This window comes from Aotus nancymaae, unplaced genomic scaffold (assembly GCF_030222135.1).
Source record: "Aotus nancymaae isolate 86718 unplaced genomic scaffold, 86718_ANA_hifiasm-v0.15.2.pri h1tg000017l, whole genome shotgun sequence".
In the NCBI taxonomy this organism is placed as follows: Eukaryota; Metazoa; Chordata; class Mammalia; order Primates; family Aotidae; genus Aotus; species Aotus nancymaae.
In genome coordinates, this window is record NW_026988429.1 from 14705579 (window position 1) to 14719830 (window position 14252).

At 42.3% G+C, this 14252-nt stretch overlaps 1 pseudogene; it reads right to left on the bottom strand.

Annotated features, from left to right (window-relative positions):
* The window catches only part of LOC110568659 (dynein axonemal heavy chain 6-like), a 322799-nt pseudogene that overhangs the window by 142387 nt on the left and 166160 nt on the right, over positions 1-14252 (bottom strand).

Consider the following 14252-nt stretch of genomic DNA (forward strand, 5'->3'; position numbering starts at 1 on the left):
CGTCTGGATCTGGACTTTCTTTGGTTGGTAGGCTATTAATTGCTGCCTCAGCTTCAGCCCTTGTTATTGGTTTATTCAGGGTTTCAGCTTCTTCCTGGTTTAGGCTTGGGAGGATGCAAGTGTCCAGGAATATATCCATTTCTTTCAGGTTTACTGGTTTATGTGCATAGAGTTGTTTGTAGTAATCTCTGATGGTAGTTTGTATTTCTGTGGAATCACTGGTGATATCCCCTTTATCATTTTTTATTGCATCTATTTGATTCTTCTCTCTTTTTTTATTAATCTGGCTAGTGGTCTATTTTGTTGATTTTTTCAAAAAACGAGCAACTGGATTTATTGATTTTTTGAAGGGTTTTTTATGTCTCTATCGCCTTTAGTTATGCTCTGATCTTGGTTATTTCTTGTCTTCTGCTAGCTTTTGAGTTTTTTTTATCTTGCTCCTCTAACTCTTTCAATTCTGATGATAGGGTATCTATTTTAGATCTTTCCTTGCTTCTCATGTGGGCATTTAGTGCTGTAAATTTTCCTCTGGACACTGCTTTAAATGTGTCCCAGAGATTCTGGTACATTGTGTCTTCATTTGTTGGTTTTGAAGAACATCTTTATTTCTGCCTTCATTTCATTGTTCATTCAGTCAACATTCAAGAGCCAGTTGTTCAGTTTCCATGAAGTTGTGCGGTTCTGAGTTAGTTCTTAATCCTGAGTTCTAATTTGATTGTATTGTGGTTTGAGAGACTGTTTGTTATGATTTCCATTCTTTTGCATATGCTGAGCAGAGATTTACTTCCAATTATGTGGTTGATTTTAGAGTAGGTGTGATGTGGTGCTGAGAAGAATGTATATTCTGTGGATTTGGGGTGGAGAGTTCTGTAAATGTCTATTAGGTTTGCTTGGTCCAGATCTGAGTTCAAGTCATGGATAACCTTGTTAATTTTCTGTCTTCTTCATCTGTCTAATATTGACAGTGGAATGTCAAAGTCTCCCACTATTATTGTGTGGAAGTCTAAGTCTCTTTGTAGGTCATTAAGAACTTGCTTTATGTAACTGGGTGCTCCTGTATTGGGTGTGTATATATTTAGAATTGTTAGCTCTTCTTGTTGCATTGATCCTTTTACCATTATGTAATTTCCTCCTTTGTGTCTTTTGATCTTTGTTGGTTTAAAGTCTATATTATCAGGGACTAGGTTTGCAACTCCTGCTTTTTTTTTTGCTCTCCATTTGCTTGGTAAATCTTCCTCCATCCCTTTATTTTGAGCCTATGTGCATCATTGCATGTGAGGTGGGTTTCCTGGATACAGTATGCTGATGGGTTTTGATTTTTTATCCAATTTGCCAGTCTGTGTCTTTTGACTGGGGCATTTAGCCCATTTACATTTAAGGTTAATATTGTCATGTGTGAATTTGATCCTGCCATTTTGATGCTAGCTGGTTGTTTTGCCCATTAGTTGATGCGGTTTCTTTGTGTTAATGCTCTTTACCATTTGGTACATTTTTGGAGTGGCTGGTACTGGTTTTTCCTTTCTATGTTTAGTGCTTCTTTTAGGAGCTCTTGTAAGGCGGGCCTGGTGGTGACGAAATCTCTGAGCAATTGCTTGTTCATAAAGGATTTTATTTCTCCTTCACTAATGAAGCTTAGTTTGGCTGGATATGAAATTCTAGGTTGAAAGTTCTTTTCTTTAATGATGTTGAATATTGGCTCCTACTCTCTTCTGGCTTATAGGGTTTTTTTCCAAGAGATCCACTGGGAGTCCGATGGGTTTCTCTTTGTGGGTAACCCGACCCTTGTCTCTGCCTACCTTTAGCATTTTTCCCTTCATTTCAATGCTGATGAATCTGATGATTATGTACTTTGGGGTTGCTCTTCTTGAGGAATATCTTTGTGGTGTTCTCTGTAGTTCCTGGACTTGAATATTGGCCTTCCTTGCTAGGTTGTGGAAGTTGTCCTGGATAATATCCTGAAGAGTGTTTTTCAGCTTGGATTCATTCTTTCCATCATATTCAGGTACATCTATCAAAAGTAGATTGGTCTTTTCACATAATCCCATATTTCTTGGAAGGTTGTTCATTTCTTTTTACTCTTTTTTCTCTAATCTTGCCTTCTCATTTTATTTTATTGAGTTGATCTTCAATCTCTGATATCCTTTCTTCTGCTTGTTTGACTCAGCTACTGAAACTTATCTATGCTTAGCAAAATTCTCGTGTTGTGTTTTTCAGCCACATCAATTCATTTATACTCTTCTCTAAGCTGTTTATTCTTGTTAGCATTTTGTCAAACCTTTTTTTAAGGTTCTTAGTTTCTTTGCATTGGGTTAGAACATGTTCTTTCAGCTCAGAGAAGTTTGTTATTATTCACCTTCTGAAGCCTGTTTCTGTCAATTTATCAGACTCATTCTCCATCCAGCTTTGTTCCGTTGCTGGTGAGGAGTTGTGATCCCTTGGAGGAGAGGCGTTCTGATTTTTGGTGTTTTCATCTTTTTACAATAGTTTCTACCCATCTTTGTGGATCTATCTGTACTTGTGGTCTTTGTAGTTGGTGACTTTTGGATGGGGTCTCTGAGTGGATGTCCTTTTTGTTGATGTTGAACTTATTTCTTACTGTTTTTCAGTTTTCCTTCTAAAAGTCAGGCCCCTCTGCTGGAGGGCCACACCAGACCCTGATTGCTTCGGGATCACCTGTGGCGGCTGCAGAACAGTAAGGGTTGCTGCCAGTTTCTTCTTCTGTTATCTTCATCCTAGAAGGATACCTGCCAGATGTCAACCTGAGCTCTCCTTTATGAGGTGTCTATCTGGATATATGGGGGTCAGGGAGCTGCTTGCGGAGACAGTCTGTCTCTTATAGGACCTCATGTGCTGAGTTGGGAGCTTCGTTGTTCCATTCAGAGCTGCTGGGCAGGTACATTTATGTCTGATGCAGTGGAACTCATAACTGCCTTTTTTCCCAGGTGTTCTGTCCTGGGAAGGTGGGGCTTTATTTATAACTTCCTGATGTGCTGCTGCCTTTTTTCAGAGATGCCCTGCCCAGCAAGGAGGTAGCCTAGTCACAGTCTGCCAGTAGAGGCATTGCTGAACTGCTGTGGGCTCTGCCCAGCTCCTGTGTGGACTTCCTTGTGGTTTTGTTTACAGAGGTATGGTTAGAACTGCCTTGGTAATGGTGGTCTGCATCAGGAATGCGGACTGCCTCGGTAATGGCGGACTGCATCAGGAATGCGGACTGCCTCGGTAATGGCGGACTGCCTCAGTAATGGTGGATTGCCTTGTTCATGGCGGATTCCCTCGGTAATGTTGGACTGCCTTGGTAATGGCGGACTGCCTCAGTAATGGCAGACTTCCTCAGTAGTGGTGGACTACCTTGGTAATGATGGACACCCTTCCCCCCACAGAGCTGGCATTCCGGGTCCAGCTGCACTTTCTGCAAAACTCTCAATCCAGAGCGTTTCAGATTGCTGGTCTTTGTGTGGGTGAGGACCATCGAGCCAGATCACTGGGCTCCCTGTTTCAGCCTGCCTTTTTTCAGTCAAATGGGTGGCTCTGTCTCACAGGCATTCCAGGTGCCTGTTAAAATGGCCACCCAGATTTGTGTGAGTTTTTTTTGTGGAGACCTGCTCTGCCAGCTGAAACAGCCATGCTGGAAACACAGGAATCTCCTGGTCTGTGGGCAGTAAAAACTCATTTGGAAATGCAGAGGTCACTCACCCTCTGCCTTGTTCTTGCTGGGAACTGCACTCCAGAGCTGTTCCTATTTGGCCATCTTGGATCCACCCCCTTTCATACTTTCTAAAGCACTCTCCCTACATTTTTCAAAATGTGGCAGTTTTTATATATAATTTTGACATTAGCTCTTAAACAGTTTATTGGAACTACTTCAGTTTATTAAAACAATTTCCCACAAATATAAGCTATTTCAATACAAATAGAAAACTCCTTTCCACATACTGAAGGTTGTATAAATGAGGGCTCTGTCCCTCTTGAGAGAGGGCTTCCACTAGAAGAAGCTGATACTGGTGAATATGGAGGTTCACTTAATTGCCACATCCTTGGGCCTTATTGTCCACATCACTGTCATTAGCTTCTCCAGACCAGTCACCTGGACTTTCTTATTCTACCTTTGTGCCCACCTTACCATTTCCTGTCTCTGCAGTTGCATTCACCCAGCACTTCCTGTTCCCAAGCTCTGTTTCTCCCTGTTAATTCCCAGCATCCCCAAGACACAGCTGACAATCTCTCTTCTCTAAGCAACCTTTGCAGGTTGGTAATGTGGGGCTTTAGTCATGCTGCTTCATATTCTCTCCTCGTTCTACTCAAAATAATCTGCCTCACAATCTGCTGAGCACTTGTAGGGCAGACACTATTATTTTCCCATATAAAGGATGAGGAAGCAGCTGGTTAGGGAAGTTAGTACAGGTGGATGAAATATAGGTTATTGTTCTTAGTGATGGTGGCCAAGGAGATGAGTTCTGTTTTAGGTGTGTTGAGCTTGAGCTCCCTGGCATATCAGGTGTCAGGTCTGGTAGCAAGTGGACACACAGACCTGGTGGTTAGGTATCAGATGAGCACAGAGGCAGGGACTGGGTAGTGATGAGATCTGCTAAAAACTGTATGTGGAGTGCTAAGTGGCAGGGACCTGAGATGCAGCCTTCTCTAAAGGTATGGGTTTTGTTTGCACAATCTTTCTGCATTTCTAGAACTCTCTGAGACCAACAGACACAGAAGGTGGTGATGCAAATACCTGCCAGCTACTCTCCAGGTGTCCATATTTCCTGAGCCCCTGCTCAGGAAAGAGATGGATAGATGGATTCCCTGGAAACACAAGACACCACTTTGATTATGGGAACCTTGGAACAAATGTTTTCTTTTCCCACTTTTGCCTAAGTTCAAATCAACACTCACCTGAAAAATCTGTTTCAGACTGTGCTCTGAGGGCACTGGGAGGCACAGCATGCTGAAGTGTCTGATGAAGCGGGGAGTCACAGGGTTGCGGCCACCGCCTGGAGGTGCACACGCCGATACAATTGTTACATCCTGTGTGCAGAGAAATCCACTGGGGTCACTCAGCAGAGAACAAAATGAGACCTGCCTATCCCAATGGTAGGACTTCCCAAATGCCAGCATTGCATTGTATATTTTTTGGTGCATGTTAAATGACTTAATTCTCACAATCATTCCAAGAGATCACTATAATTACAGGTGGGGCACATGCAGGGAGCAGCAAAAGACCCTTGGATCAGAGCAGTCATTCATGGCCATATGTGGGAACCCCAGAGGCCAGGGCAAGGCATTTCCATGTGATTTGTTTGGCAGAGAGGAGCCACTGAGCGCTGGCCTGGTGGGAGGTTTGGCAGTCATTCCCTTCCCACCCTCATCCCCATGGCACTGATTCAGGGGAATTCTAAACCTGCAAAGGACACATGATATTTTCTCCTCACTGCTTTGTTGGGAAGATAAAGTTAGACTTACCTGGAAAGTAAAAAGCCTTACATGCAAAAGGCTTCTTTGTTTATAAAGAGGTCTAATTATACTCTCTTTTTAGGAAAGGTTTTCCTGTTTAATACAGGCTCTAAATACAGTCTGGAAGAAGAAAGCTGCTAACTACTTCCCAGGAACTGAACAAGGGTTCATCTTTCATCTGGGGCTCCCTGTATTGATGACTGAAGCCCCTTTGTCAGGACCTATTAACTGTGCCCCATCAGTTTTCACCTCTACGCAGATAGAATTCTCTCTGCAGTCTCCATTTATCCCTCTGGCTCGTACACTCATTTTTCACTTCAAAGAATGTTTATGCCTTATTTAAACTCTCATTTTGATAGAAAGTGCTCTACCTGGATATTCCAAGGCTCTGGAGCTTAGCAAGAGGGGCAGAGAGGAATCTTAGATCAAATCACATACTCAGGAGCCAAATGGCCTGGGCTCTAATCCCAGTTTTGCCACTTACTAGTAGTGTGACCTTGGGCCAGTCATATGGCTCCACACTCTTGGCCTGTTTCTTGATCTATAAAACAGGGCTGACAGCATTATCCATCTTATAGTGATGCTGGGTGTCAGTAGGTGGGAAACACCTAGAATAGTGCCTGGTATAATTATTGGTTTTTATCCTGAGCAAAACTAAACATGCCCCCCACCCCCTTCTTGTCGAGGGTGTTGGTTTCTGTTCTCCAGAACAGAAATCGGGCAGTTAACCTAGGTTCCCCCTTCTCTCTCTTGATTCCATACCCCACTTGTGATGGTTAATACTGAGTGTCAACTTAATTGGATTGAAGGATACAAAGTATTGATTCTGGGTGTGTCTGTGAGAGTGTTGCCAAAGAAGATTAACATTTGAGTCAGTGGGCTGGGAAAGGCAGACCCATCCTTAACCAGTCCTTAATCGTGGGTACAATCTAATCAGCTGCCAGTGTGGCTAGACTATAAACAGGCAGAAAAATGTGAAAAGAGCAACTGGCCTAGCCTCCCAGCCTATATCTTACTCCCGTGTTGGATGCTTCCTGCCCTTGAACATTGGACTCCAAATTCTTCAGTTTTGGAACTTGGACTGGCTCTCCTTGCTCCTTAGCCTGCAGATGGCCTATTGTAGGACATTGTGATTGTGTGAGTTAATACTTAATAAACTCCCTTTCATGTATCCATATCTATTCCATTAGTTCTGTCACTCTAGAGAACCCTGATTAATACACCACCAGTTCTGCTGACCTGCCTTCTGGCTTCTAAACCCTTCTGACCACACACATCACCACAGGAGACTCAACCCTCATCTCTTCTCCTCTAGGCTACTGCAGTTGCCTCTGGTCTTGCCTCCTCTTGAGCTCATCCCTCTCTTGCAGCCAAGGGGATCTTTTTTTTTTTTCTTTTTAATTGGATTTTACGTTTTGAGGTACATGTGAAAAACATGCAAGATTGTTGCATAGGTGCATACGTGGCAGTGTGATTTGCTGCCTTCCTCCCCTTCACCTATATGTGGCATTTCTCCCCATGCTATCTCTCCCCAACTCCCCACCCCCCGCTGTCCCCCCACTCCCCCCCAACAGACCCCAGTGTATAGTGCTCCCCTCCCTGTGTCCATGTGTTCCCATTGTTCAACACCCGTCTATGAGTGAGAACATGTGATGTTTGATTTTGGGTTCTTGTGTCAGTTTGCTGAGAATGATGGTTTCCAGGTTCATCCATTTCCCTACAAAGGATGCGAACTCATCGTTTTTGATGGCTGCATAATATTCCATGGTGTATATGTGCCACATTTTCCTTGTCCAGTCTATCATCATGGGCATTTGGGTTGGTTCCAGGTCTTTGCTATTGTAAACTGTGGTGCAATGAACATTCGTGTGCATGTGTCCTTATAGTAGAACGATTTATAATCCTTTGGATAGATACCCAGTAATGGGATTGCTGGGTCAAATGGAATTTCTATTTCTAGGTCCTTGAGGAATCGCCACACTGTCTTCCACAATGGTTGAACTAATTTACACTCCCACCAACAGTGTAAAAGTGTTCCTATTTCTCCACATCCTCTCCAGCATCTGTTGTCTCCAGAGTTTTTAATGATCACCATTCTAACTGGCATGAGATGGTATCTCAATGTAGTTTTGATTTGCACTTCTCTAATGACCAGTGATGATGAGCATTTTTTCATATGCTTGCTGGCCTCATGTATGTCTTCTTTTGTAAAGTATCTGTTCATATCCTTCGCACACTTTTGAATGGACTTATTTGTTTTTTTTATTGTAAATCTGTTTTAGTTCGTTGTAAATTCTGGATATCAGCCCTTTGTCAGATGGGTAGGCTGCAAAAATTTTTTCCCATTCTGTTGGTTGCCGATTCACTCTAATGACTGTTTCTTTTGCTGTGCAGAAGCTGTGGAGTTTGATTAGGTCCCATTTGTCTATTTTGGCTTTTTTGCCAATGCTTTTGGTGTTTTGGTCATGAAGTCCTTGCCTATGCCTATGTCCTGAATGGTTTTGCCTAGGTTTTCTTCTAGGGTTTTTATGGTGTTAGGTCTTATGTTTAAGTCTTTAATCCATCTGGAGTTAATTTTAGTGTAAGGTGTCAGGAAGGGGTCCAGTTTCTGCTTTCTGCATATGGCTAGCCAGTTTTCCCAGCACCATTTATTAAACAGGGAATCCTTTCCCCATTGCTTGTTTTTATCAGGTTTGTCAAAGATCGGATGGTTGTAGATATGTTGTGCTGCCACCAAGGCCTCTGTTCTGTTCCATTGGTCTATATCTCTGTTTTGGTACCAGTACCATGCTGTTTTGATTACTGTAGCCTTGTAGTAGAGTTTGATGTCCGGTAGTGTGATGCCTCCCACTTTGTTCTTTTTGCTTAGAATTGACTTGGCTATGCGGGCTCTCTTTTGGTTCCATATGAAGTTTAAGGTGGTTTTTTCCAGTTCTGTGAAGAAGGTCATAGGTAGCTTGATGGGGATAGCGTTGAATCTGTAAATTACTTTGGGCAGTATGGCCATTTTCACGATATTGATTCTGCCTAACCATGAACATGGAATATTTCTCCATCTGATTGTGTCCTCTCTTATTTCGTTGAGCAGTGGTTTGTAGTTCTCCTTGAAGAGGTCCTTTACATTCCTTGTTAGTTGTATTCCTAGGTATTTTATTCTCTTTGTAGTGATTGTGAATGGCAGTTTATTCTTGATTTGGCTCTCTTTAAGTCTGTTATTGGTGTATAGGAATGCTTGTGATTTTTGCACATTGATTTTGTATCCTGAGACTTTGCTGAAGTTGCTTATCAGTTTCAGGAGATTCTGGGCTGAGACGATGGTGTCTTCTAGATACACAATCATATTTTCTGCAAATAGAGACAATTTGACTTCCTCCTTTCCTAATTGAATACCCTTTATTTCTTTTTCTTGCCTGATTGCTCTGGCTAGAACTTCCAGTACTATATTGAATAGGAGTGGTGAGACAGGGCATCCTTGTCTAGTGCTCGATTTCAAAGGGAATGCTTCCAGTTTTTGCCCATTCAGTATGATATTGGCTGTTGGTTTGTCATAAATAGCTTTTATTATTTTGAGATACATTCCATCAATACCTAGTTTATTGAGGGTTTTTAGCATAAAGGGCTGTTGAATTTTGTCGAAGGCCGTCTCTGCATCAATTGAGATAATCATGTGGTTTTTGTCTTTGGTTCTGTTTATGTGGTGAATTATATTTATAGACTTGCATGTGTTGAACCAGTCTTGCATCCCTGTGATGAATCCTACTTGATCATGGTGGATAAGCTTTTTGATGTGCTGTTGCAATCGGCTTGCCTGTATTTTATTGAAGAATTTTGCATCTATGTTCATCATGGATATTGGCCTGTAGTTTTCTTTTCTTGTTGAGTCTCCGCCGGGTTTTGGTATCAGGATGATGTTGGTCTCATAGAATGATGTGGGAAGGATTCCCTCTTTTTGGATTATTTGGAATAGTTGCAGAAGGAATGGTACCAGTTCCTCTTTGTATGTCTGGTAGAATTTGGCTGTGAACCCATCTGGACCTGGGCTTTTTTGGGGTGGTAGGCTCTCAACTGCTGCCTCGACTTCAGACCTTGTTATTGGTCTATTCAGGGTTTCGAATTCTTCCTGGTTTAGGCTTGGGAGGAGGCAACTGTCCAGGAATTTATCCATTTCTTGCAGGTTTTCTAGTTTATGTGCATAGAGTTGTTTGTAATAATCTCTGATGATGGTTTGAATTTCTGTGGCATCTGTGGTGATATCCCCTTTATCATTTTTTATTGCATCTATTTGGTTATTCTCTCTTTTCTTTTTTATTAATCTGGCTAGTGGTCTATTTTGTTGATCTTTTCAAAAAACCAGCTCCTGGATTTATTGATTTTTTGAAGGGTTTTTTGTGTCTCTATCTCCTTCAATTCTGCTCTGATCTTATTTCTTGTCTTCTGCTAGGTTTTGAGTTTTTTTGATCTTGCTCCTCTAGCTCTTTCAATTTTGACGATAGAGTGTCAATTTTAGATCTCCCCTTGCTTCTCATGTGGGCGCTTATTGCTATATATTTTCCTCTACAGACTGCTTTAAATGTGTCTCAGAGATTCTGGTATGTGGTGTCTTCATTCTCGTTGGTTTCGAAGAACGTCTTTATTTCTGCCTTCATTTCGTTATTTATCCAGTCAACATTCAAGAGAAAGTTGTTCATTTTCCATGAAGCTGTGCGGTTCTGGGTTGGTTTCTGAATTCTGAGTTCTAACTTGATTGCACTGTGGTCTGAGAGACTGTTTGTTATGGTTTCCGTTCTTTTGCATTTGCTCAGGAGTGATTTACTTCCAATTATGTGGTCAGTTTTAGAGTAGGTGTGATGTGGTGCTGAGAAGAATGTATATTCTGTGGATTTGGGGTAGAGAATTCTGTAAATGTCTATTAGGTTTGCTTGGTCCAGGTCTGAGTTCAAGTCATGGATATCCTTGTTAATTTTCTGTCTCGTTGATCTGTCTAATATTGACAATGGTGTGTTGAAATCTCCCACTATTATTGTGTGGGAGTCTAAGTCTCTTTGTAAGTCATTAAGAACTTGCCTTATGTATCTGGGTGCTCCTGTGTTAGATGCATATATATTTAGGATCGTTAGCTCTTTTTGTTGCATTGATCTTTTTACCATTATGTAATGTCCTTCTTTGTCTCTTTTGATCTTTGTTGCTTTAAAGTCTATTTTATCAGAGATGAGAATTGCAACTCCTGCTTTTTTTTTGCTCTCCATTTACTTGGTAAATCTTCCTGCATCCCTTTATTTTGAGACTTTGTGTACCCTTGCATGTGAGATGGGTTTCCTGGATACAGCACACTGAATGGTTTTGGCTTTTTATCCAATTTGCCAGTCTGTGTCCTTTGATCAGGGCATTTAGTCCATTTACATTTAAGGTTAATATTGTTATGTGTGAATTTGATCCTGCCATTTTGATGCTAGCCGGCTGTTTTGCCCATTGGTTGATGCAGATTCTTCATTGTGTTGATGCTCTTTACCATTTCGTGTGTTTTTGGAGTGGCTGGTACTGGCTGTTCTTTTCTATGTGTAGTGCCTCCTTCAGGAGCTCTTGTAAAGCCGGTCTGGTGGTGATGAAATCTCTGAGTACTTGCTTGTTCACAAAGGATTTTATTTTTCCTTCACTTACGAAGCTTAGTTTGGCTGGATATGAAATTCTGGGTTGAAAGTTCTTTTCTTTAAGGATGTTGAATGTCGGCCCCCACTCTCTTCTGGCTTGTAGGGTTTCTGCTGAGAGATCTGCTGTGAGTCTGATGGGCTTCCCTTTGTGGGTAACCCGACCTTTCTCTCTGGCTGCCCTTAGTATTTTCTCCTTCATTTCAACCCTGGTGAATCTGACGATTATGTGCCTTGGGGTTGCTCTTCTTGAGGAATATCTTTGTGGTGTTCTCTGTGTTTCCTGGACTTGAATATTGGCCTGCCTTGCTAGGTTGGGGAAGTTTTCCTGGATAATATCCTGAAGAGTATTTTCCAGCTTGGATTCATTCTCTTTGTCACATTCAGGTACACCTATCAAACGTAGATTAGGTCTTTTCACATAGTCCCATATTTCTTGTTGACTTTGTTCATTCCTTTTTACTCTGTTTTCTCTAATCTTGCCTTCTCATTTTATTTCATTGAGTTGATCCTCGACCTCTGATATCCTTTCTTCTGCTTGGTCAATTCGGCTGTTGAAACTTGTGCATGCTTTGGGAAGTTCTCGTGTTGTGTTTTTTAGCTCCATCAATTCACTTATATTTCTCTCTAAGTTGTCCATTCTCATTAGCATTTCATCAAATCTTTTTTCACGGTTCTTAGTTTCTTTGCATTGGGTTAGAACATGTTCTTTTAGCTCATGGAAGTTTCTCATTACCCACTTTCTGAAGGCTGATTCTGTCATTTCATCACACTCATTCTCCATCCAGTCTTGTTCCCTTGCTGGTGAGGAGTTGTGATCCCTTGTAGGAGGAGAGGTGTTCTGGTTTCAGGTGTTTTCATCCTTTTTGCGCTGGTTTCTTCCCATCTTTGTGGATTTATCCACCTGTCGGCTGCCAAGGGGATCTTTCCATAACATTTCCTTCAGCAGTTCCTCAGCACTTACAGGATAAATCCAAGTTCTTCCTTCTGGGCCACAGCACTGTGTGATGTGACCTCTGCCTCTATTTTTGCTTTGGTGCTTACATTTCACATCATCATAGTATTTTACATTCCCCATTTCTGTGGTGTAGAACGCTCCCTTTCCCTGCTTTGGCATGCATGCCTTCAGAATCCAGCTCCAACATCACTTTCTCTAGGAGGTTTCTCCCATCCTCAACCCAACCCCAATCCATGACTCTCTCCTTTCTCTCCCCTCTCATCACTATGCATTAGAAATGTCTGTCCACCCTCTGAAGGTGAGCTCTCTGGGAGTCATGGACTTTCTCACTTGTCCATGAATCTCTTGAATCAAGCATGATAAAAACTCAATATGGATTGAATACATTGAATAACATGGAGGAAAAACTGAGGCTACATGTTATGGGCTGAATTGTGTCCCCTGTCCCAAAATCATATGTTGAAGTCTTAACCTCAGTGTCTCAGAATGTGACTGCATTTGAGATAGGGTCTTTAAAGAGGTGATAAGTGAAAATGAGGTCATTAGGGTGAGCCATAATACAGTATGACAGGAGTCCTTATAAGAAGAGATTCAGACACAGACATGGAGGGAAGCCCATGTCAAGATATAGGGAAAGAGTGTTCAGAAGAAACCAATCCTGTGGACACCTTGTTCTTAGATGTCTAGTCTTCAGAATTATGAGAAAATAAATTTCTGTTGTGCAAGCCACCCCATCTGTGGTACTTTGTTATGGTAGTCTCACAAACTATCCGTCATATTTCCTTGACATTTACATTTAAGCACACCAAGTAATTTAAAAGCTAAAGTAACCTGTATTTCTTTCCAAAAGAGTTTGTTTCTGTCATAAAATCCCCCAAAATCTTGATACTGCCGAAGTAATTCTATCGGAGGCTGAGAGCCATAGCGATCCAGTCTGGGCATGTTTAAATCATCAACAAAAATTATAATTTGTTTGTTTCCTGGTGCTCCTGGGGAAAGAAAGTGAATTTAAGAATTATGTTTTTCCTTTAGAAAATGGAAGACAAAGCTGAGGTATGACTTTGGACTCAATGACATCCTATAGGTCATAGAGAGCTCACTTCTGAGTCCTGCTTGGAGGAGGACAGACTTTCTTCTGGCCCCACCCAGGCCCCTGCAGGGAGATGTGGTCCTTGTCAGGAAGTCCACAAGGTCATGCATGGTGGCCCTCACCCTCATTGGGGCACAAGATGGTGGCCTCTCTCCAGCAGGGAGTGAACCTTTCTCTGTTTCAGTCACACACACTGCCCTCAACAACTGTGTGACTTGGGCATGAGTGAGGAATGTCATTTTCTTTCCATAGTTGGAAGAGGAAGAATGCCAAAGTTTCCTTTCATAAATGTCATCACACCACCCTCACAGGGAAAATAGGTTATATATTCAAAAGCATCCTGATCATATCAAAGGAAAATCCAGTGCAATGGGGCCACATTTAAATAAATATACATACTCATTAGAAAAAGCAATGAGTTTTAGCAGAGAAAAGAGAGACCTGATGGGCAAATAGCCATGTCCCTGTGGTTGGGATAATTATGGGAACTGATTCCAAGGTAAACTGAGTGCTCCATTCCATCTATGTCCTGCTGGAAGCCAAGTAACAGGACAGGGGGCAAAGAAGGAGTCTAAGAGAAATATTCCTAAGGAGTTGGTGCCCCCAGCAGAAAACAGAATGACATCTGTTGCCCTGTGCCTACTTGAGCAGAAGAGAGAGGACAGGGAGAGGAGGTGGTAAAGCAGCTGGTGGCACCATTGCTTGGCATGACAGGGCCTGGTAGATGGTGGGCAATATGGGAGGCAGCCAAGCCTGAAAACTGACTGGTGTGCCATCCCAGAGACTGCAGACTGAGCAAGTGGGCCCTAGCTACAAGAGGCTGCAGGATGGACTACTGGAGGGTGAAGGATGAGGTCCTGATTTCCACCTTCAGGGAAACTTCCAGTGGTGAGGCCAATGCCTGACCTGCAAACATCTCTTTTAGGAGTTGCTTACAAGAGCCCACTCCTGAAAGCCTGCCTCACAGACAGCATGGACACCACTCAGTGCCAGCTGGAGAAGCAGGGACCAGTCATGGAGAGGCCCATCTAAGCACTGCTTAGGGAGAAGACACTTGTCCTTTCCTTCTTCTCCTCCCATTTCCTGCATACTCCAGCCTCCTACAGGGAGGGTA